This window comes from Somniosus microcephalus, chromosome 2 (assembly GCF_052327205.1).
Source record: "Somniosus microcephalus isolate GS21.2 chromosome 2, FLI_Smic_1.0, whole genome shotgun sequence".
In the NCBI taxonomy this organism is placed as follows: domain Eukaryota; kingdom Metazoa; phylum Chordata; class Chondrichthyes; order Squaliformes; family Somniosidae; genus Somniosus; species Somniosus microcephalus.
The window spans coordinates 56521596-56546124 of NC_140988.1; positions in this window are offsets into that span (position 1 = coordinate 56521596).

Below are 24529 nucleotides of genomic sequence, written 5' to 3' on the forward strand. Positions count from 1 at the left end.
TACTCTACTCCCGCACTGTGCTCACTCCTCTACTCACGCACTGCTCACTCCTTTACTCCCGCACCGTGCTCACTCCTCTACTCCTGCACTGTGCTCACTCCTCTACTCCTGCACTGTGCTCACTCCTCTACTTCCGCACTGTGCTCACTCCTCTACTCCCGCACTGTGCTCACTCCTCTACTCCCGCACTGTGCTCACTCTCTATTCCCGCTCCGAGCTCCCTCCTCTACTCCCGCACTGTGCTCACTCCTCTACTCCTGCACTGTGCTCACTCCTCTACTCCCGCACTGTGCTCACTCCTCTGCTCCCGCACTGTGCTCACTCCTCTACCCCGGCAATGTGCCCACTCCTCTACCCCCACACCTTGCTCACTCCTCTACTCCCGCACTGTGCTCACTCCTCTACTCCCGCACTGTGCCCACTCCTCTATTCCCGCACTGTGCTTACTCCTCCACTCCCGCACTGTGCTCACTCGTCTACTCCCGCACTGAGCTCACTCCTCTATTCCCGCACTCTGCTCACTCCTCTACTCCCGCAGTGTGCCCACCCCTCTAGTCGCGCACTGTGCCCACTCCTCTACTCCCGCACTGTGCTCACTCCACTACTCCCGCACTGTGCTCACTCCTCTACTCCCGCACCGTGCTCACTCCTCTTCTCCCGCACTGTGCTCACTCCTCTACTCCCGCTCATTGCTCACTCCTCTACTGCCGCACCATGCTCACTCCTCTACTCCCGCACAGTGCTCACTCCACTACTCCCGCACTTTGCGCACTCCTCTACTCACGCACTTTTCTCACTCCTCTACTCCCGCACTGTGCTCAATCCTCTACTCCCGCACTGAGCCCACTCCTCTACTCCTGCACTGTGCTCACTCCTCTGCTTCCGCACTGTGCTCACTCCTCTACTCCCGCACTGTGCTCACTACTCTACACCCGCACTGTGCTCACTCCTCTACTCACGCACTGGTCACTCCTCTACTCCCGCACCGTGCTCACTTCTCTACTCCTGCACTGTGCTCACTCCTCTACTCCCGCACCGTGCTCACTCCTCTACCCCCGCACAGTGCTCACTGCTCTACTCCCGCACAGTGCTCACTGCTCTACTCCCGCACCGTGCTCACTCCTGTACTCCCGCACTCTGCTGAATCATCTACTCCCGCATTGTGCTCACTCCTCTACTCACGCATTCTGCTCACTCCTCTACTCGCGCACTTTGCTCACTCCGCTATCCCCGCACTCTGCTCACTCAACTACTCCCGCACTGTGCTCACTCCTCCACTCCCGCACTGTGCTCACTCCTCTACTCCCGCACTGTGCTCACTCCTCTACTCCCGCAATCTGCTCACTCCTCTACTCCCGCACTGTGCTCACTCCTCTACTCCCGCACTGTGCTCACTCCTCCACTCCCGCACTGTGCTCACTCCTCTACTCCCGCACTGTGCTCACTCCTCTACTCCCGCAATCTGCTCACTCCTCTACTCCCGCACTGTGCTCACTCCTCTACTCCCTCACTGTGCTCACTCCTCTACTCCTCCACTAAGCTCAATCTTGTACTCCCTCACTGTGCTCACTCCTATACTCCCGCACTTTCCTCACACCTCTACTCCCGCACCGTGCTCACTCCTCTGCTCCCGCACTGTGCTCACACCTCTACTCCCGCACTGTGCTCATTCCTCTACTCCCTCACTGTGCTCACTCCTCTACTCCTCCACTAAGCTCACTCTTGTACTCCCTCACTGTGCTCACTCCTCTACTCCCACACTGTGCTCACTCCTCTACTCCCGCACTGTGCTCACTCCTCTACTCCCGCACTGTGCTCACTCCTCCACTCCCGCACTGTGTTCACTCCTCTACTCCCGCAATGCGCTCACTCTTCTACTCCCGCACTGTGTTCACTCCTTTACTCCCGCAATGTGCTCACTCCTCTACTCCCGCACTGTGCACACTCCTCTACTCCCGCACTGTGCTCACTCCTATACTCCCGCAATGTGCTCACTCGTCTACTCCCGCTCTGTGCTGACTCCTCTACTCCCGAACTGTGCTCACTCCTCTACTCCCGCACTGTGTTCACTCCTCTATTCCCGCAACTTGCTCACACCTCTACTCCCGCACCATGCTCACTCCTCTACTTCTGCACCGTGCTCACTCCTGTACTACCGCACCGTGCTCACTCCTCTATTCCCGCACCGAGCTCACTCCTCTACTCCCGCACTGTGCTCACTCCTCTACTCCCGCACTGTGCTCACTCCTCTACCCCCGCACTGTGCCCACTCCTCTACCCCCGCACCTTGCTCACTCCTCTACTCCCGCACTGTGCTCACTCCTCTACTCCCGCACCGTGCTCACTCCTTTACACCCGCACCGTGCTCTCTCCTCTATTCCCGCACTGTGCTCACTCCTCTACTCCCGCACTGTGCCCACTCCTATACCCCCGCACCTTGCTCACTCCTCTACTCCCGCACCGTGCTCACTCCTCTACTCCCGCACTGTGCCCACTCATCTACCCCCGCACCGTGCTCACTCCTGTACTCCCGCACCGTGCTCACTCCTCTATTCCCGCAATGTGCTCACTCCTCCACTCTCGCACGTTCTTCACTCCTCTACACCCACACTGTTCTCACTCCTCTACTCCCGCACCATGCTCACTCCTCTATTCCCGCACCGTGCTCACTCCTCTACTCCCGCACCGTGCTCACTCCGCTACTCCCGCACTGTGCTCGCTCCTCTACTCCCTCACTGTGCTTGCTCCTCTACTCCCGGACTTTGCTCGCTCCTCTACTCCCGCACTATGCTCAATCCTCTACTCCCTCACTGTGCCCACTCCTCTACTCCCGCAACTTGCTCACTCCTCCACTCCCGCTCTGTGCCCACTCCTCCACTCCCGCACTGTGCTCACTCCTCTACTCCCGCAATGTGCCCACTCCTCTACTCCTGCACTGTGCTCATTCCTCTGCTTCCGCACTGTGCTCACTCCTCTACTCCCGCACTGTGCTCACTACTCTACTCCCGCACTGTGCTCACTCCTCTACTCACGCACTGCTCACTCCTCTACTCCCGCACCGTGCTCACACCTCTACTCCTGCACTGTGCTCACTCCTCTACTCCTGCACTGTGCTCACTCCTCTACTTCCGCACTGTTCTCACTCCTCTACTCCCGCACTGTGCTCACTCCTCTACTCCCGCACTGTGCTCACTCTCTATTCCCGCTCCGAGCTCCCTCCTCTACTCCCGCACTGTGCTCACTCCTCTACTCCTGCACTGTGCTCACTCCTCTACTCCCGCACTGTGCTCACTCCTCTACTCCCGCACTGTGCTCACTCCTCTACCCCGGCAATGTGCCCACTCCTCTACCCCCACACCTTGCTCACTCCTCTACTCCCGCACTGTGCTCACTCCTCTACTCCCGCACTGTGCCCACTCCTCTATTCCCGCACTGTGCTTACTCCTCCACTCCCGCACTGTGCTCACTCGTCTACTCCTGCACAGTTTTCACTCCTCTACTCCCGCACAGTGCTGACTCCTCTACTCCCTCACTGTGCCCACTCCTCTACTCCCGCAACTTGCTCACTCCTCCGCTCCCGCACTGTGCCCACTCCTCCACTCCCGCACTGTGCTCACTCCTCTACTCCCGCACTGTGCTCACTCCTCTACTCCTGCACTGTGCTCACTCCTCTACTCCCGCACTGTGCTCACTCCTCTACTCCCGCACTGTGCTCACTCCTCTACCCCGGCAATGTGCCCACTCCTCTACTCCCGCACTGTACTCACTCCTCTACTCCCGCACTGTGCCCACTCCTCTATTCCCGCACTGTGCTTACTCCTCCACTCCCGCACTGTGCTCACTCGTCTACTCCCGCACTGAGCTCACTCCTCTATTCCCGCACTCTGCTCACACCTCTACTCCCGCAGTGTGCCCCCCCCTCTAGTCGCGCACTGTGCCCACTCCTCTACTCCCGCACTGTGCTCACTCCACTACTCCCGCACTGTGCTCACTCCTCTACTCCCGCACCGTGCTCACTCCTCTTCTCCCGCACTGTGCTCACTCCTCTACTCCCGCACATTGCTCACTCCTCTACTGCCGCACCATGCTCACTCCTCTACTCCCGCACAGTGCTCACTCCACTACTCCCGCACTTTGCGCACTCCTCTACTCACGCACTGTTCTCACTCCTCTACTCCCGCACTGTGCTCAATCCTCTACTCCCGCACCTTGCTCACTCCTCTACTCTAGCACTGTGCTCACTCCTCGACTCCCACATTGTGCTCACCCCTTTACTCCCGCACTGTGCTCTCTCCTCTACAGCCGCAATATGCTCACTCCTCTACTCCCGCACTGTACTCACTCCTCTACTCCCGCACTCTGATCACTCCTCTATTCCCGCACTCTGCTCACTCCTCTACTTCCGCACCATGCTCACTCCTCTACATCCGCACTGTGCTCACTCCTCTACTCCCGCACTGTGCTCACTCCTCTACTCCCGCACTGTGCTCACTCCTCTACTCCCGCACTGTGCTCACTCCTCTACCCCGGCAATGTGCCCACTCCTCTACCCCCGCACCTTGCTCACTCCTCTACTCCCGCACTGTGCTCACTCCTCTACTCCCGCACTGTGCCCACTCCTCTATTCCCGCACTGTGCTTACTCCTCCACTCCCGCACTGTGCTCACTCGTCTACTCCCGCACTGAGCTCACTCCTCTATTCCCGCACTCTGCTCACTCCTCTACTCCCGCAGTGTGCCCACCCCTCTAGTCGCGCACTGTGCCCACTCCTCTACTCCCGCACTGTGCTCACTCCACTACTCCCGCACTGTGCTCACTCCTCTACTCCCGCACCGTGCTCACTCCTCTTCTCCCGCACTGTGCTCACTCCTCTACTCCCGCACATTGCTCACTCCTCTACTGCCGCACCATGCTCACTCCTCTACTCCCGCACTGTGCTCACTCCTCTACTCACGCACTTTTCTCACTCCTCTACTCCCGCACTGTGCTCAATCCTCTACTCCCGCACTGAGCCCACTCCTCTACTCCTGCACCGTGCTCACTCCTCTGCTTCCGCACTGTGCTCACTCCTCTACTCCCGCACTGTGCTCACTACTCTACACCCGCACTGTGCTCACTCCTCTACTCACGCACTGGTCACTCCTCTACTCCCGCACCGTGCTCACTTCTCTACTCCTGCACTGTGCTCACTCCTCTACTCCCGCACCGTGCTCACTCCTCTACCCCCGCACAGTGTTCACTGCTCTACTCCCGCACCGTGCTCACTCCTGTACTCCCGCACTCTGCTGAATCATCTACTCCCGCATTGTGCTCACTCCTCTACTCACGCATTCTGCTCACTCCTCTACTCGCGCACTTTGCTCACTCCGCTATCCCCGCACTCTGCTCACTCCTCTACTCCCGCACTGTGCTCACTCCTCTACTCCCGCACTGTGCTCACTCAACTACTCCCGCACTGTGCTCACTCCTCCACTCCCGCACTGTGCTCACTCCTCTACTCCCGCACTGTGCTCACTCCTCTACTCCCGCAATCTGCTCACTCCTCTACTCCCGCACTGTGCTCACTCCTCTACTCCCTCACTGTGCTCACTCCTCTACTCCTCCACTAAGCTCAATCTTGTACTCCCTCACTGTGCTCACTCCTCTACTCCCGCACTTTCCTCACACCTCTACTCCCGCACCGTGCTCACTCCTCTGCTCCCGCACTGTGCTCACACCTCTACTCCCGCACTGTGCTCATTCCTCTACTCCCTCACTGTGCTCACTCCTCTACTCCTCCACTAAGCTCACTCTTGTACTCCCTCACTGTGCTCACTCCTCTACTCCCACACTGTGCTCACTCCTCTACTCCCGCACTGTGCTCACGCCTCTACTCCCGCACTGTGCTCACTCCTCCACTCCCGCACTGTGTTCACTCCTCTACTCCCGCAATGTGCTCATTCTTCTACTCCCGCACTGTGTTCACTCCTTTACTCCCGCAATGTGCTCACTCCTCTACTCCCGCACTGTGCACACTCCTCTACTCCCGCACTGTGCTCACTCCTCTACTCCCGCACTGTGCTCACTCCTCTGCTTCCGCACTGTGCTCACTCCTCTACTCCCGCACTGTGCTCACTACTCTACACCCGCACTGTGCTCACTCCTCTACTCACGCACTGGTCACTCCTCTACTCCCGCACCGTGCTCACTTCTCTACTCCTGCACTGTGCTCACTCCTCTACTCCCGCACCGTGCTCACTCCTCTACCCCCGCACAGTGCTCACTGCTCTACTCCCGCACAGTGCTCACTGCTCTACTCCCGCACCGTGCTCACTCCTGTACTCCCGCACTCTGCTGAATCATCTACTCCCGCATTGTGCTCACTCCTCTACTCACGCATTCTGCTCACTCCTCTACTCGCGCACTTTGCTCACTCCGCTATCCCCGCACTCTGCTCACTCCTCTACTCCCGCACTGTGCTCACTCCTCTACTCCCGCACTGTGCTCACTCAACTACTCCCGCACTGTGCTCACTCCTCCACTCCCGCACTGTGCTCACTCCTCTACTCCCGCACTGTGCTCACTCCTCTACTCCCGCAATCTGCTCACTCCTCTACTCCCGCACTGTGCTCACTCCTCTACTCCCTCACTGTGCTCACTCCTCTACTCCTCCACTAAGCTCAATCTTGTACTCCCTCACTGTGCTCACTCCTCTACTCCCGCACTTTCCTCACACCTCTACTCCCGCACCGTGCTCACTCCTCTGCTCCCGCACTATGCTCACACCTCTACTCCCGCACTGTGCTCATTCCTCTACTCCCTCACTGTGCTCACTCCTCTACTCCTCCACTAAGCTCACTCTTGTACTCCCTCACTGTGCTCACTCCTCTACTCCCACACTGTGCTCACTCCTCTACTCCCGCACTGTGCTCACTCCTCTACTCCCGCACTGTGCTCACTCCTCCACTCCCGCACTGTGTTCACTCCTCTACTCCCGCAATGTGCTCATTCTTCTACTCCCGCACTGTGTTCACTCCTTTACTCCCGCAATGTGCTCACTCCTCTACTCCCGCACTGTGCACACTCCTCTACTCCCGCACTGTGCTCACTCCTATACTCCCGCAATGTGCTCACTCGTCTACTCCCGCACTGTGCTGACTCCTCTACTCCCGAACTGTGCTCACTCCTCTACTCCCGCACTGTGTTCACTCCTCTATTCCCGCAACTTGCTCACACCTCTACTCCCGCACCATGCTCACTCCTCTACTTCTGCACCGTGCTCACTCCTGTACTACCGCACCGTGCTCACTCCTCTATTCCCGCACCGAGCTCACTCCTCTACTCCCGCACTGTGCTCACTCCTCTACTCCCGCACTGTGCTCACTCCTCTACCCCCGCACTGTGCCCACTCCTCTACCCCCGCACCTTGCTCACTCCTCTACTCCCGCACTGTGCTCACTCCTCTACTCCCGCACCGTGCTCACTCCTTTACACCCGCACCGTGCTCTCTCCTCTATTCCCGCACTGTGCTCACTCCTCTACTCCCGCACTGTGCCCACTCCTATACCCCCGCACCTTGCTCACTCCTCTACTCCCGCACCATGCTCACTCCTCTACTCCCGCACTGTGCCCACTCATCTACCCCCGCACCGTGCTCACTCCTGTACTCCCGCACCGTGCTCACTCCTCTATTCCCGCAATGTGCTCACTCCTCCACTCTCGCACGTTCTTCACTCCTCTACACCCACACTGTTCTCACTCCTCTACTCCCGCACCATGCTCACTCCTCTATTCCCGCACCGTGCTCACTCCTCTACTCCCGCACCGTGCTCACTCCGCTACTCCCGCACTGTGCTCGCTCCTCTACTCCCTCACTGTGCTTGCTCCTCTACTCCCGGACTTTGCTCGCTCCTCTACTCCCGCACTATGCTCAATCCTCTACTCCCGCACTGTGCTTACTCCTCTACTCCTGCACAGTTTTCACTCCTCTACTCCCGCACAGTGCTGACTCCTCTACTCCCTCACTGTGCCCACTCCTCTACTCCCGCAACTTGCTCACTCCTCCACTCCCTCACTGTGCCCACTCCTCCACTCCCGCACTGTGCTCACTCCTCTACTCCCGCAATGTGCCCACTCCTCTACTCCCGCACTGTGCTCACTCCTCTACTCCTGCACCGTGCTCACTCCTCTACTCCCGCACCGTGCTCACTCCTCTACTCCCGCACCCTGCTCACTCCTCTACTCCCGCACTGTGCTCACTCCTCGGCTCGTGCACTGTTCCCAATCCTCTACTCCCGCACTGTGCTCACTCCTCTACTCCCGCTCTGTGCTCACACCTCTACTCCCCGAATGTGCTCGCTCCTCTATTCCCGCACGGAGCTCACTCCTCTACTCCAGCACCATGCTCACTCCTCGGCTCCCACACTGTGCTCACTCCTCTAATCCCGCACTGTGCTCACTCCTCTACTCCTGCACTGTGCTCACTCCTCCACTCCTGCACTGTGCTCACTCCTCTACTCCCGCACTGTGCTCACTCCTCTACTCCCGCAATGCGCTCACTCCTCTACTCCTGCCCCGTGCTCACACGTCTGCTCCCGAACTGTGCTCACTCCTCTACTCCCGCACCGTGCTCACTCCTCTACTTCCGCACCGTGCTCACTCCTCTACCCCCGCACAGTGTTCACTGCTCTACTCCCGCTCCGTGCTCACTCCTCTACTCCCGCACTGTGCTCACTCCTCTACTCCCGCAGTCTGCTGAATCCTCTACTCCCGCACTGTGCTCACTCCTCTACTCCCGCACTCTGCTCACTCCTCTACTCCCGCACTCTGCTCACTCCTCTACTCCCGCACTCTGCTCACTCCTCTACTCCCGCACTGTGCTCACACCTCTGCTCCCGCACCGTGCTGATTCCTCTACTCCCTCACTGTGCTCACTCCTCTACTCCTCACCTGAGCTCACTCTTCTTCTCCCTCACTGTGCTCACTCCTCTACTTCCGCACTGTGCGCACTCCTCTACTCCCGCACTCTGCTCACTCCTCTACTCCCGCACTGTGCTCACTCCTCTACTGCCGCACCATGCTCACTCCTCTACTCCCGCACAGTGCTCACTCCACTACTCCCGCACTTTGCGCACTCCTCTACTCACGCACTGTTCTCACTCCTCTACTCCTCCACTGATCTCACTCTTCTACTCCCACACTGTGCTCACTCCTCTACTCCCGCACCGTGCCCACTACTCTACTCCCGCACTGTGCTCACTACTCTACTCCCGCACCGTGCTCACTTCTCTACTCCCGCACTGTGCTCACTCCTCTACTCCCGCACTGTGCTCATCCTCTAATTCCGCACTCTGCTCACTCCTCTACTCCCGCACTGTGCTCAATCCTCTATCCCCGCACTGTGCCCACACCTCTACTCCCGCACTGTGCTCACTCCTCTACTCCCGCACTGTGCTCACTCCTCTATTCCCGCACTGCGCTCACTCCTCTACTCCTGCACTGTTCTCACTCCTCCACTCCCGCACTATGCTCACTCCTCTACTCCCGCACTGTGCTCACTCCTCTACTCCCGCACTGTGCTCACTCCTCTATTCCCGCCCCGTGCTCACACCTCTACCCCCGCACTGTGCTCACTCCTCTACTCCCGCCCCGTGCTCACACGTCTACTCCCGAACTGTGCTCATTCCTCTACTCCCGCACTGTGCTCACTCCTCTACTTCCGCACCGTGCTCACTCCTCTACCCCAGCACAGTGCTCACTGCTCTACTCCCGCTCCGTGCTCACTCCTCTACTCCCGCACTGTGCTCACTCCTCCACTCCCGCAGTCTGCTCAATCTTCTACTCCCGCACTGTGCTCACTCCTTTACTCCCGCACTCTGCTCACTCCTCTACTCCCGCACTCTGCTCACTCCTCTGCTCCCGCACCGTGCTCACTTCTCTACTCCCGCACGGTGCTCAGTCCTCTACTCCCGCACTGTGCTCACTCCTCTACTCCCTCACTGTGCTCATTCCTCTATTCCCGCACTGTGCTCACTCCTCTCCTCTGCACTGTGCTCACTCCTCTTCTCCCGCACTGTGTCACTCCTCTACTCCCGCACTGTGCTCACTCCTCTGCTCCCGCACTGTGCTCACTCCTCTACTCCCGCTCTGTACTCTCTCCTCTACTCCCGCACTGTCCTCACTCCTCTACTCCCGCACTGTGCTCACTCCTCTGCTCCCGCACTGTGCTCACTCCTCTACTCCCGCTCTGTACTCACTCCTCTACTCCCGCACTGTGCTCACTCCTCTACTCCCACATTGAGCTCACCCCTCTACTGCCCCAATATGCTCGCTCCTCTACTCTTGCATTGTGCTCACTCCTCTACTCCCGCACTGTGCTCACTCCTCTAATCTCGCACTGTGCTCACTCCTCTACTCCCGCACTGTGCTCAATCCTCTACTCCCACACTGTGCTCACTCCTCTAGACTCAAACTGTGCTCACTACATTAATCCCGCACTGTGCTCACTCCTCTACTCCCGCATCTTGCTCACTCCTCTACTCCGGACCGTGCTCACTCTTCGACTCCCACATTGTGCTCACCATTTACTCCTGCACTGTGCTCACACCTCTACTCCCCCAATGTGATCGCTCCTCTATTACCGCAAGGAGCTCACTCCTCTACTCCCGCAATGTGCTCACTCCTCTACTCCTGCACTGTGCTCAATACTCTACTACCGCACTCTGATCTCTCCTCTATTCCCGCACTCTGCTCACTCCTCTACTCCCGCACTGTTTCCACTCCTCTACTCCTGCACTGTGCTCACTCCTCCATCCTGCACTGTGCTCACTCCTCTACTCCCGCACTGTGCCGACTCCTCTACTCGCCGCACTGTGCTCACTCCTCTACTCCCGCACTGTGCTCACTCCTCTACTCCCGCACTGTGCTCACTCCTCTACTCCCGCACTGTGCTCACTCCACTACTCCCGCACTGTGCTCAATCCTCTACTCCCCCAATGTGCTCGCTCCTCTATTCCCGCACCGTGCTCACTCCTCTACACCCGAAATGTGCTCACTCCTCTAATCTCGCACTGTGCTCACTCCTCTACTCCCCCAATGTGCTCGCTACTCTATTCCCGCACAGTGCTCACTCCTCTACTCTCGCAATGTGCTCACTCCTCTACTCCCGCGCTGTGCTCACTCCTCTACTCCCGCCCCGTGCTCACTGCTCTAATCCCGCTCCGTGCTCACTCCTCTACTCCCGCACTGTGCTCACTCCTCTACTCCCGAACAGTGCTCACTGCTCTAATCCCGCTCCGTGCTCACACCTCTACTCCCGCACCGTGCTCACTCCTCTACTCCCGCACCGTGCCCGCTCCTCTACTCCCGCACTGTGCTCACTCCTGTACTCCCGCACTGTGCTCACTCCTGTACTCCCGCACAGTGCTCACTCCTGTACTCCCGCACTGTGCTCACTCCTGTACTCCCGCACTGTGCTCACTCCTGTACTCCCGCACTGTGCTCACTCCTCTACTCCCGCACTTTGCTCACTCCTCTACTCCCGCACTGTGCCCACTCCTCTACTCCCGCACTGTGTGCACTCCTCTACTCCCGCACAGTGCTCACTCCACTACTCCCGCACTGTGGTCACTCCTCTATTCCCGCACCTTGCTCACTACTCGACTCCAGCACCGTGCTCACTTCTCTACTCCCGCACTGTGCTCACTCCTCTACTCCCGCACTGTGCTCACTCCTCTACTCCCGCACTGTGCTCACTCCTCTACTCCCGCACTGTGCTCACTCCTCTGCTCCCGCACTATGCTCACTCCTCTACTCCCGCACTGTGCTCACTCCTCTACTCCCTCAATCTGCTCACTCCTCTACTCCCGCACTGTGCTCACTCCTCTATCCCCGCACTGTGCTCACTCCTCTACTCCCGCACTGTGCTCACTCCTCTACTCCCGCACCGTGCTCACACCTCTGCTCCCGCACCGTGCTCACACCTCTACTCCCGCACTGTGCTCATTCCTCTACTCCCTCACTGTGCTCACTCCTCTTCTCCTCCACTGAGCTCACTCTTGTACTCCCTCACTGTGCTCACTCCTCTACTTCCGCACTGTGCGCACTCCTCTACTCCCGCACTCTGCTCACTCATCTACTCCCGCTTTGTGCTCACTCCTCTACACCCAAACCGTGCTCACTCCTCTACTCCCGCACTGTGCTCACTCCTCTACTCCCGCACTGTGCTCACTCCTCTCCTCCCGCACTGTGCTCACTCCTCCACTCCCGCACTGTGCTCACTCCTCTACCCCCGCACTGTGCTCACTCCTCTACCCCCGCACTGTGCTCACTCCTCTACACCCGCACTGTGCTCACTCCTCTACTCCCGCACCTTGCTCACTCCTCTACTCCCGCACTCTGCTCACTCCTCTACCCCCGCACTGTGCTCACTCCTCTACTCCCACACCGTGCTCACTCCTCTACTCCCGCACGGTGCTCACTCCTCTACTCCCGCACTGTGCCCAGTCCTCTACTCCCGCACTTTGCTCAATCCTCTACTCCTGCACTGTGCTCACTCCTCTTCTCCCGAACTGTGCTCACTCCTCTACTCCCGCACTGTGCTCACTCCTCTACTCCTGCACCGTGCTCACTCCTCTACTCCCGCACCGTGCTCACTCCTCTACTCCCGCACCGTGCTCACTCCTCTACTCCCGCACTGTGCTCACTCCTCGGCTCGTGCACTGTTCCCACTCCTCTACTCCCGCACTGTGCTCACTCCTCTACTCCCGCTCTGTGCTCACACCTCTACTCCCCGAATGTGCTCGCTCCTCTATTCCCGCACGGAGCTCACTCCTCTACTCCAGCACCGTGCTCACTCCTCGGCTCCCACACTGTGCTCACTCCTCTAATCCCGCACTGTGCTCACTCCTCTACTCCTGCACTGTGCTCACTCCTCTACTCCCGCACTGTGCTCACTCCTCTACACCCGCAATGCGCTCACTCCTCTACTCCTGCCCCGTGCTCACACGTCTGCTCCCGAACTGTGCTCACTCCTCTACTCCCGCACCGTGCTCACTCCTCTACTTCCGCACCGTGCTCACTCCTCTACCCCCGCACAGTGTTCACTGCTCTACTCCCGCTCCGTGCTCACTCCTCTACTCCCGCACTGTGCTCACTCCTCTACTCCCGCAGTCTGCTGAATCCTCTACTCCCGCACTGTGCTCACTCCTCTACTCCCGCACTCTGCTCACTCCTCTACTCCCGCACTCTGCTCACTCCTCTACTCCCGCACTCTGCTCACTCCTCTACTCCCGCACTGTGCTCACACCTCTGCTCCCGCACCGTGCTGATTCCTCTACTCCCTCACTGTGCTCACTCCTCTACTCCTCACCTGAGCTCACTCTTCTTCTCCCTCACTGTGCTCACTCCTCTACTTCCGCACTGTGCTCACTCCTCTACTTCCGCACTGTGCGCACTCCTCTACTCCCGCACTCTGCTCACTCCTCTACTCCCGCACTGTGCTCACTCCTCTACTGCCGCACCATGCTCACTCCTCTACTCCCGCACAGTGCTCACTCCACTACTCCCGCACTTTGCGCACTCCTCTACTCACGCACTGTTCTCACTCCTCTACTCCTCCACTGATCTCACTCTTCTACTCCCACACTGTGCTCACTCCTCTACTCCCGCACCGTGCCCACTACTCTACTCCCGCACCGTGCTCACTACTCTACTCCCGCACCGTGCTCACTTCTCTACTCCCGCACTGTGCTCACTCCTCTACTCCCGCACTGTGCTCATCCTCTAATTCCGCACTCTGCTCACTCCTCTACTCCCGCACTGTGCTCAATCCTCTATCCCCGCACTGTGCCCACACCTCTACTCCCGCACTGTGCTCACTCCTCTACTCCCGCACTGTGCTCACTCCTCTATTCCCGCACTGCGCTCACTCCTCTACTCCTGCACTGTTCTCACTCCTCCACTCCCGCACTATGCTCACTCCTCTACTCCCGCACTTTGCTCACTCCTCTACTCCCGCACTGTGCTCACTCCTCTATTCCCGCCCCGTGCTCACACCTCTACTCCCGCACTGTGCTCACTCCTCTACTCCCGCCCCGTGCTCACACGTCTACTCCCGAACTGTGCTCATTCCTCTACTCCCGCACCGTGCTCACTCCTCTACTTCCGCACCGTGCTCACTCCTCTACCCCAGCACAGTGCTCACTGCTCTACTCCCGCTCCGTGCTCACTCCTCTACTCCCGCACTGTGCTCACTCCTCCACTCCCGCAGTCTGCTCAATCTTCTACTCCCGCACTGTGCTCACTCCTTTACTCCCGCACTCTGCTCACTCCTCTACTCCCGCACTCTGCTCACTCCTCTGCTCCCGCACCGTGCTCACTTCTCTACTCCTGCACGGTGCTCAGTCCTCTACTCCCGCACTGTGCTCACTCCTCTACTCCCGCACTGTGCTCATTCCTCTATTCCCGCACTGTGCTCACTCCTCTCCTCTGCACTGTGCTCACTCCTCTGCTCCCGCACTGTGTCACTCCTCTACTCCCGCACTGTGCTCACTCCTCTGCTCCCGCACTGTGCTCACTCCTCTACTCCCGCTCTGTACTCTCTCCTCTACTCCCGCACTGTCCTCACTCCTCTACTCCCGCACTGTGCTCACTCCTCTGCTCCCGCACTGTGCTCACTCCTCTACTCCCGCTCTGTACTCACTCCTCTACTCCCGCACTGTGCTCACTCCTCTACTCCCACATTGAGCTCACCCCTCTACTGCCCCAATATGCTCGCTCCTCTACTCTTGCATTGTGCTCACTCCTCTACTCCCGCACTGTGCTCACTCCTCTAATCTCGCACTGTGCTCACTCCTCTACTCCCGCACTGTGCTCAATCCTCTACTCCCGCACTGTGCTCACTCCTCTAGCCTCAAACTGTGCTCACTACATTAATCCCGCACTGTGCTCACTCCTCTACTCCCGCATCTTGCTCACTCCTCTACTCCCGGACCGTGCTCACTCTTCGACTCCCACATTGTGCTCACCATTTACTCCTGCACTGTGCTCACACCTCTACTCCCCCAATGTGATCGCTCCTCTATTACCGCAAGGAGCTCACTCCTCTACTCCCGCAATGTGCTCACTCCTCTACTCCTGCACTGTGCTCAATACTCTACTACCGCACTCTGATCTCTCCTCTATTCCCGCACTCTGCTCACTCCTCTACTCCCGCACTGTTTCCACTCCTCTACTCCTGCACTGTGCTCACTCCTCCATCCTGCACTGTGCTCACTCCTCTACTCCCGCACTGTGCCGACTCCTCTACTCCCGCACTGTGCTCACTCCTCTACTCCCGCACTGTGCTCACTCCTCTACTCCCGCACTGTGCTCACTCCTCTACTCCCGCACTGTGCTCACTCCACTACTCCCGCACTGTGCTCAATCCTCTACTCCCCCAATGTGCTCGCTCCTCTATTCCCGCACCGTGCTCACTCCTCTACACCCGAAATGTGCTCACTCCTCTAATCTCGCACTGTGCTCACTCCTCTACTCCCCCAATGTGCTCGCTACTCTATTCCCGCACAGTGCTCACTCCTCTACTCTCGCAATGTGCTCACTCCTCTACTCCCGCGCTGTGCTCACTCCTCTACTCCCGCCCCGTGCTCACTGCTCTAATCCCGCTCCGTGCTCACTCCTCTACTCCCGCACTGTGCTCACTCCTCTACTCCCGAACAGTGCTCACTGCTCTAATCCCGCTCCGTGCTCACACCTCTACTCCCGCACCGTGCTCACTCCTCTACTCCCGCACCGTGCCCGCTCCTCTACTCCCGCACTGTGCTCACTCCTGTACTCCCGCACTGTGCTCACTCCTGTACTCCCGCACAGTGCTCACTCCTGTACTCCCGCACTGTGCTCACTCCTGTACTCCCGCACTGTGCTCACTCCTGTACTCCCGCACTGTGCTCACTCCTCTACTCCCGCACTTTGCTCACTCCTCTACTCCCGCACTGTGCCCACTCCTCTACTCCCGCACTGTGTTCACTCCTCTACTCCCGCACAGTGCTCACTCCACTACTCCCGCACTGTGGTCACTCCTCTATTCCCGCACCTTGCTCACTACTCGACTCCAGCACCGTGCTCACTTCTCTACTCCCGCACTGTGCTCACTCCTCTACTCCCGCACTGTGCTCACTCCTCTACTCCCGCACTGTGCTCACTCCTCTACTCCCGCACTGTGCTCACTCCTCTGCTCCCGCACTATGCTCACTCCTCTACTCCCGCACTGTGCTCACTCCTCTACTCCCTCAATCTGCTCACTCCTCTACTCCCGCACTGTGCTCACTCCTCTATCCCCGCACTGTGCTCACTCCTCTACTCCCGCACTGTGCTCACTCCTCTACTCCCGCACCGTGCTCACACCTCTGCTCCCGCACCGTGCTCACACCTCTACTCCCGCACTGTGCTCATTCCTCTACTCCCTCACTGTGCTCACTCCTCTTCTCCTCCACTGAGCTCACTCTTGTACTCCCTCACTGTGCTCACTCCTCTACTCCCGCACTGTGCTCACTCCTCTACTCCCGCACTGTGCTCACACCTCTACTCCCGCACTGTGCTCACTCCTCTACTCCCGCACTGTGCTCACTCCTCTACTCCAGCACTGTGCTCACTCCTCTACTCCCGCACCGTGGTCACTCCTCTACTCCCGCACTGTGCTCACTCCTCTACTCCCGCACTGTGTTCACTCCTTTACTCCCGCACTGTGCTCAGTTGTCTATTCCCGCACTGTGCACACTCCTCTACTCCCGCACTGTGCTCTCTCCTATACTCCCGCAATGTGCTGACTCCTCTACTCCCGCACTGTGCTGACTCCTCTACTCCCGAACTGTGCTCACTCCTCTATTCCCGCAACTTGCTCACACCTCTACTCCCGCACCATGCTCACTCCTCTACTTCCGCAATGTGCTCACTCCTGTACTCCCGCACCGTGCTCACTCCTCTATTCCCGCACCGAGCTCACTCCTCTACTCCCGCACTCTGCTCACTCCTCTACTCCCGCACTCTGCTCACTCCTCTACCCCCGCACTGTGCCCACTCCTCTACCCCCGCACCTTGCTCACTCCTCTACTCCCGCACCGTGCTCACTCCTCTACTCCCGCACCGTGCTCACTCCTCTACTCCCGCACCGTGCTCACTCCTCTTTTCCCGCACTGTGCTCACTCCTCTACTCCCGCACTGTGCCCACTCCTCTACCCCCGCACCTTGCTCACTCCTCTACTCCCGCACCGTGCTCACTCCTCTGCTCCCGCACTGTGCCCTCTCCTCTACCCTCGCACCTTGCTCACTCCTCTACTCCCGCACCGTGCTCACTCCTCTACTCCCGCACCGTGCTCACTCCTCTACTCCCGCACTGTGCTCACTCCTCTACTCCCGCACAGTGCTCACTGCTCTAATCCCGCTCCGTGCTCACACCTCTACTCCCGCACCTTGCTCACTCCTCTACTCCCGCACCGTGCCCGCTCCTCTACTCCCGCACTGTGCTCACTCCTGTACTCCCGCACTGTGCTCACTCCTGTACTCCCGCACAGTGCTCACTCCTGTACTCCCGCACTGTGCTCACTCCTGTACTCCCGCACTGTGCTCACTCCTCTACTCCCGCACTTTGCTCACTCCTCTACTCCCTCACTGTGCCCACTCCTCTACTCCCGCACTGTGTTCACTCCTCTATTCCCGCACAGTGCTCACTCCACTACTCCCGCACTGTGGTCACTCCTCTATTCCCGCACCGTGCTCACTACTCGACTCCAGCACCGTGCTCACTTCTCTACTCCCGCACTGTGCTCACTCCTCTACTCCCGCACTGTGCTCACTCCTCTGCTCCCGCACTGTGCTCACTCCTCTACTCCCGCACTGTACTCACTCCTCTACTCCCTCAATCTGCTCACTCCTCTACTCCCGCACTGTGCTCACTCCTCTACTCCCGCACTGTGCTCACTCCTCTACTCCCGCACTGTGCTCACTCCTCTGCTCCCGCACTATACTCACTCCTCTACTCCCGCACTGTGCTCACTCCTCTACTCCCTCAATCTGCTCACTCCTCTACTCCCGCACTGTGCTCACTCCTCTATCCCCGCACTGTGCTCACTCCTCTACTCCCGCACTGTGCTCACTCCTCTACTCCCGCACCGTGCTCACACCTCTGCTCCCGCACCGTGCTCACACCTCTACTCCCGCACTGTGCTCATTCCTCTACTCCCTCACTGTGCTCACTCCTCTTCTCCTCCACTGAGCTCACTCTTGTACTCCCTCACTGTGCTCACTCCTCTACTCCCGCACTGTGCTCACTCCTCTACTCCCGCACTGTGCTCACACCTCTACTCCCGCACTGTGCTCACTCCTCTACTCCCGCACTGTGCTCACTCCTCTACTCCAGCACTGTGCTCACTCCTCTACTCCCGCACCGTGGTCACTCCTCTACTCCCGCACTGTGCTCACTCCTCTACTCCCGCACTGTGTTCACTCCTTTACTCCCGCACTGTGCTCAGTTGTCTATTCCCGCACTGTGCACACTCCTCTACTCCCGCACTGTGCTCTCTCCTATACTCCTGCAATGTGCTCACTCCTCTACTCCCGCACTGTGCTGACTCCTCTACTCCCGAACTGTGCTCACTCCTCTATTCCCGCAACTTGCTCACACCTCTACTCCCGCACCATGCTCACTCCTCTACTTCCGCAATGTGCTCACTCCTGTACTCCCGCACCGTGCTCACTCCTCTATTCCCGCACCGAGCTCACTCCTCTACTCCCGCACTGTGCTCACTCCTCTACTCCCGCACTCTGCTCACTCCTCTACACCCGCACTGTGCCCACTCCTCTACCCCCGCACCTTGCTCACTCCTCTACTCCCGCACCGTGCTCACTCCTCTACGCCCGCACCGTGCTCACTCCTCTACTCCCGCACCGTGCTCACTCCTCTATTCCCGCACTGTGCTCACTCCTCTACTCCCGCACTGTGCCCACTCCTCTACCACCGCACCTTGCTCACTCCTCTACTCCCGCACCGTGCTCACTCCTCTGCTCCCGCACTGTGCCCTCTCCTCTACCCTCGCACCTTGCTCACTCCTCTACTCCCGCACCGTGCTCACTCCTCTACTCCCGCACCGTGCTCACTCCTCTACTCCCGCACCGTGCTCACTCCTCTATTCCCGCAATGTGCTCACTCCTCCACCCTCGCACGTTCTTCACTCCTCTACACCCACACTGTTCTCTCTCCTCGACTCCCGCACCATGCTCACTCCTCTATTCCCGCACCGTGCTCACTCCTCTACTCCTGCACCGTGCTCACTCCGCTACTCCCTCACTGTGCTTGCTCCTCTACTCCCGGACTGTGCTCGCTCCTCTACTCCCGCACTGTGCTCAATCCTCTACTCCCGCACTGTGCTCACTCCTCTACTCCTGCACAGTTTTCACTCCTCCACTCCCGCACAGTGCTGACTCCTCTACTCCCTCACTGTGCTCACTCCTCTACTCCCGCAACTTGCTCACTCCTCCACTCCCGCACTGTGCCCACACCTCCACTCCTGCACTGTGCTCACTCCTCTACTTCCGCACTGTGCCCACTCCTCTACTCCTGCACTGTGCTCACTCCTCTGCTTCCGTGCTGTGCTCACTCCTCTACTCCCGCACTGTGCTCACTCCTCTACTCACGCACTGCTCACTCCTCTACTCCCGCACCTTGCTCACTTCTCTACTCCCGCTCTGTGCTCACTCCTCTACTCCCGCACCGTGCTAACTCCTCTACCCCCGCACAGTGCTCACTGCTCTACTCCCGCACCGTGCTCACTCCTGTACTCCCGCACTCTGCTGAATCCTCTACTCCCGCATTGTGCTCACTCATCTACTCCCGCATTCTGCTCACTCCTCTACTCCCGCACTGTGCTCACTCCTCTACCCCCGCACTATGCCCACTCCTCTACCCCCGCACCTTGCTCACTCTTCTACTCCCGCACCGTGCTCACTCCTCTACTCCCGCACCGTGCTCACTCCTTTACTCCCGCACCGTGCTCACTCCTCTATTCCCGCACTGTGCTCACTCCTCTACTCCCGCACTGTGCCCACTCCTCTACCCCCGCAACTTGCTCACACCGCTACTCCCGCACCGTGCTCACTCCTCTACTCCCGCACTGTGCCCTCTCCTCTACCCCCGCACTGTGCTCACTCCTCCACTCTCGCACGTTCTTCACTCCTCTACACCCACACTGTTCTCACTCCTCTACTCCCGCACCATGCTCACTCCTCTACTCCCGCACCGTGCTCACTCCTCTACTCCCGCACCGTGCTCACTCCTCTATTCCCGCAATGTGCTCACTCCTCCACTCTCGCACGTTCTTCACTCCTCTACACCCACACTGTTCTCACTCCTCTACTCCCGCACCATGCTCACTCCTCTATTCCCGCACCGTGCTCACTCCTCTACTCCCGCACCGTGCTCACTCCGCTACTCCCGCACTGTGCTCACTCCTCTACTCCCTCACGGTGCTTGCTCCTCTACTCCCGGACTGTGCTCGCTCCTCCACTCCCGCACTGTTCTCAATCCTCTACTCACGCACTGTGCTCACTCCTCTACTCCTGCACAGTTTTCACTCCTCTACTCCCGCACAGTGCTGACTCCTCTACTCCCTCACTGTGCTCACTCCTCTACTCCCGCAACTTGCTCACTCCTCCACTCCCGCACTGCGCCCACTCCTCCACTCCCGCACTGTGCTCACTCATCTACTCCCGCACTGTGCCCACTCCTCTACTCCTGCACTGTGCTCAATCCTCTGCTTCCGCACTGTGCTCACTCCTCCACTCCCGCACTGTGCTCACTACTCTACTCACGCACTGCTCACTCCTCTACTCCCGCACCGAGCTCACTCCTCTACTCCCGCACCGTGCTCACTCCTCTACTCCCGCACCATGCTCACTCCTCTATTCCCGCAATGTGCTCACTCCTCCACTCTCGCACGTTCTTCACTCCTCTACACCCACACTGTTCTCACAACTCTACTCCCGCACCATGCTCACTCCTCTATTCCCGCACCGTGCTCACTCCTCTACTCCCGCACCGTGCTCACTCCGCGACTCCCGCACTGTGCTCGCTCCTCTACTCCCTCACTGTGCTCGCTCCTCTACTCCCGCACTGTGCTCAATCCTCTACTCCCGCACTGTGCTCACTCCTCTACTCCTGCACAGTTTTCACTCCTCTACTCCCGCACAGTGCTGACTCCTCTACTCCCTCACTGTGCTCACTCCTCTACTCCCGCAACTTGCTCACTTCTCCACTCCCGCACTGTGTCCACTCCTCCACTCCCGCACTGTGCTCACTCATCTACTCCCGCACTGTGCCCACTCCTCTATTCCTGCACTGTGCTCACTCCTCTGCTTCCGCACTGTGCTCACTCCTCTACTCTCGCAATGTGCTCACTCCTCTACTCCCGCGCTGTGCTCACTCCTCTACTCCCGCCCCGTGCTCACTGCTCTAATCCCGCTCCGTGCTCACTCCTCTACTCCCGCACTGTGCTCACTCCTCTACTCCCGAACAGTGCTCACTGCTCTAATCCCGCTCCGTGCTCACACCTCTACTCCCGCACCGTGCTCACTCCTCTACTCCCGCACCGTGCCCACTCCTCTACTCCCGCACTGTGCTCACTCCTGTACTCCCGCACTGTGCTCACTCCTGTACTCCCGCACAGTGCTCACTCCTGTACTCCCGCACTGTGCTCACTCCTGTACTCCCGCACTGTGCTCACTCCTGTACTCCCGCACTGTGCTCACTCCTCTACTCCCGCACTTTGCTCACTCCTCTACTCCCGCACTGTGCCCACTCCTCTACTCCCGCACTGTGTTCACTCCTCTACTCCCGCACAGTGCTCACTCCACTACTCCCGCACTGTGGTCACTCCTCTATTCCCGCACCTTGCTCACTACTCGACTCCAGCACCGTGCTCACTTCTCTACTCCCGCACTGTGCTCACTCCTCTACTCCCGCACTGTGCTCACTCCTCTACTCCCGCACTGTGCTCACTCCTCTACTCCCGCACTGTGCTCACTCCTCTGCTCCCGCACTATGCTCACTCCTCTACTCCCGCACTGTGCTCACTCCTCTACTCCCTCAATCTGCTCACTCCTCTACTCCCGCACTGTGCTCACTCCTCTATCCCCGCACTGTGCTCACTCCTCTACTCCCGCACTGTGCTCACTCCTCTACTCCCGCACCGTGCTCACACCTCTGCTCCCGCACCGTGCTCACACCTCTACTCCCGCACTGTGCTCATTCCTCTACTCCCTCACTGTGCTCACTCCTCTTCTCCTCCACTGAGCTCACTCTTGTACTCCCTCACTGTGCTCACTCCTCTACTCCCGCACTGTGCTCACTCCTCTACTCCCGCACTGTGCTCACACCTCTACTCCCGCACTGTGCTCACTCCTCTACTCCCGCACTGTGCTCACTCCTCTACTCCAGCACTGTGCTCACTCCTCTACTCCCGCACCGTGGTCACTCCTCTACTCCCGCACTGTGCTCACTCCTCTACTCCCGCACTGTGTTCACTCCTTTACTCCCGCATTGTGCTCAGTTGTCTATTCCCGCACTGTGCACACTCCTCTACTCCCGCACTGTGCTCTCTCCTATACTCCCGCAATGTGCTGACTCCTCTACTCCCGCACTGTGCTGACTCCTCTACTCCCGAACTGTGCTCACTCCTCTATTCCCGCAACTTGCTCACACCTCTACTCCCGCACCATGCTCACTCCTCTACTTCCGCAATGTGCTCACTCCTGTACTCCCGCACCGTGCTCACTCCTCTATTCCCGCACCGAGCTCACTCCTCTACTCCCGCACTGTGCTCACTCCTCTACTCCCGCACTCTGCTCACTCCTCTACCCCCGCACTGTGCCCACTCCTCTACCCCCGCACCTTGCTCACTCCTCTACTCCCGCACCGTGCTCACTCCTCTACTCCCGCACCGTGCTCACTCCTCTACTCCCGCACCGTGCTCACTCCTCTTTTCCCGCACTGTGCTCACTCCTCTACTCCCGCACTGTGCCCACTCCTCTACCCCCGCACCTTGCTCACTCCTCTACTCCCGCACCGTGCTCACTCCTCTGCTCCCGCACTGTGCCCTCTCCTCTACCCTCGCACCTTGCTCACTCCTCTACTCCCGCACCGTGCTCACTCCTCTACTCCCGCACCGTGCTCACTCCTCTACTCCCGCACTGTGCTCACTCCTCTACTCCCGCACAGTGCTCACTGCTCTAATCCCGCTCCGTGCTCACACCTCTACTCCCGCACCTTGCTCACTCCTCTACTCCCGCACCGTGCCCGCTCCTCTACTCCCGCACTGTGCTCACTCCTGTACTCCCGCACTGTGCTCACTCCTGTACTCCCGCACAGTGCTCACTCCTGTACTCCCGCACTGTGCTCACTCCTGTACTCCCGCACTGTGCTCACTCCTCTACTCCCGCACTTTGCTCACTCCTCTACTCCCTCACTGTGCCCACTCCTCTACTCCCGCACTGTGTTCACTCCTCTACTCCCGCACAGTGCTCACTCCACTACTCCCGCACTGTGGTCACTCCTCTATTCCCGCACCGTGCTCACTACTCGACTCCAGCACCGTGCTCACTTCTCTACTCCCGCACTGTGCTCACTCCTCTACTCCCGCACTGTGCTCACTCCTCTGCTCCCGCACTGTGCTCACTCCTCTACTCCCGCACTGTACTCACTCCTCTACTCCCTCAATCTGCTCACTCCTCTACTCCCGCACTGTGCTCACTCCTCTACTCCCGCACTGTGCTCACTCCTCTACTCCCGCACTGTGCTCACTCCTCTGCTCCCGCACTATACTCACTCCTCTACTCCCGCACTGTGCTCACTCCTCTACTCCCTCAATCTGCTCACTCCTCTACTCCCGCACTGTGCTCACTCCTCTATCCCCGCACTGTGCTCACTCCTCTACTCCCGCACTGTGCTCACTCCTCTACTCCCGCACCGTGCTCACACCTCTGCTCCCGCACCGTGCTCACACCTCTACTCCCGCACTGTGCTCATTCCTCTACTCCCTCACTGTGCTCACTCCTCTTCTCCTCCACTGAGCTCACTCTTGTACTCCCTCACTGTGCTCACTCCTCTACTCCCGCACTGTGCTCACTCCTCTACTCCCGCACTGTGCTCACACCTCTACTCCCGCACTGTGCTCACTCCTCTACTCCCGCACTGTGCTCACTCCTCTACTCCAGCACTGTGCTCACTCCTCTACTCCCGCACCGTGGTCACTCCTCTACTCCCGCACTGTGCTCACTCCTCTACTCCCGCACTGTGTTCACTCCTTTACTCCCGCACTGTGCTCAGTTGTCTATTCCCGCACTGTGCACACTCCTCTACTCCCGCACTGTGCTCTCTCCTATACTCCCGCAATGTGCTCACTCCTCTACTCCCGCACTGTGCTGACTCCTCTACTCCCGAACTGTGCTCACTCCTCTATTCCCGCAACTTGCTCACACCTCTACTCCCGCACCATGCTCACTCCTC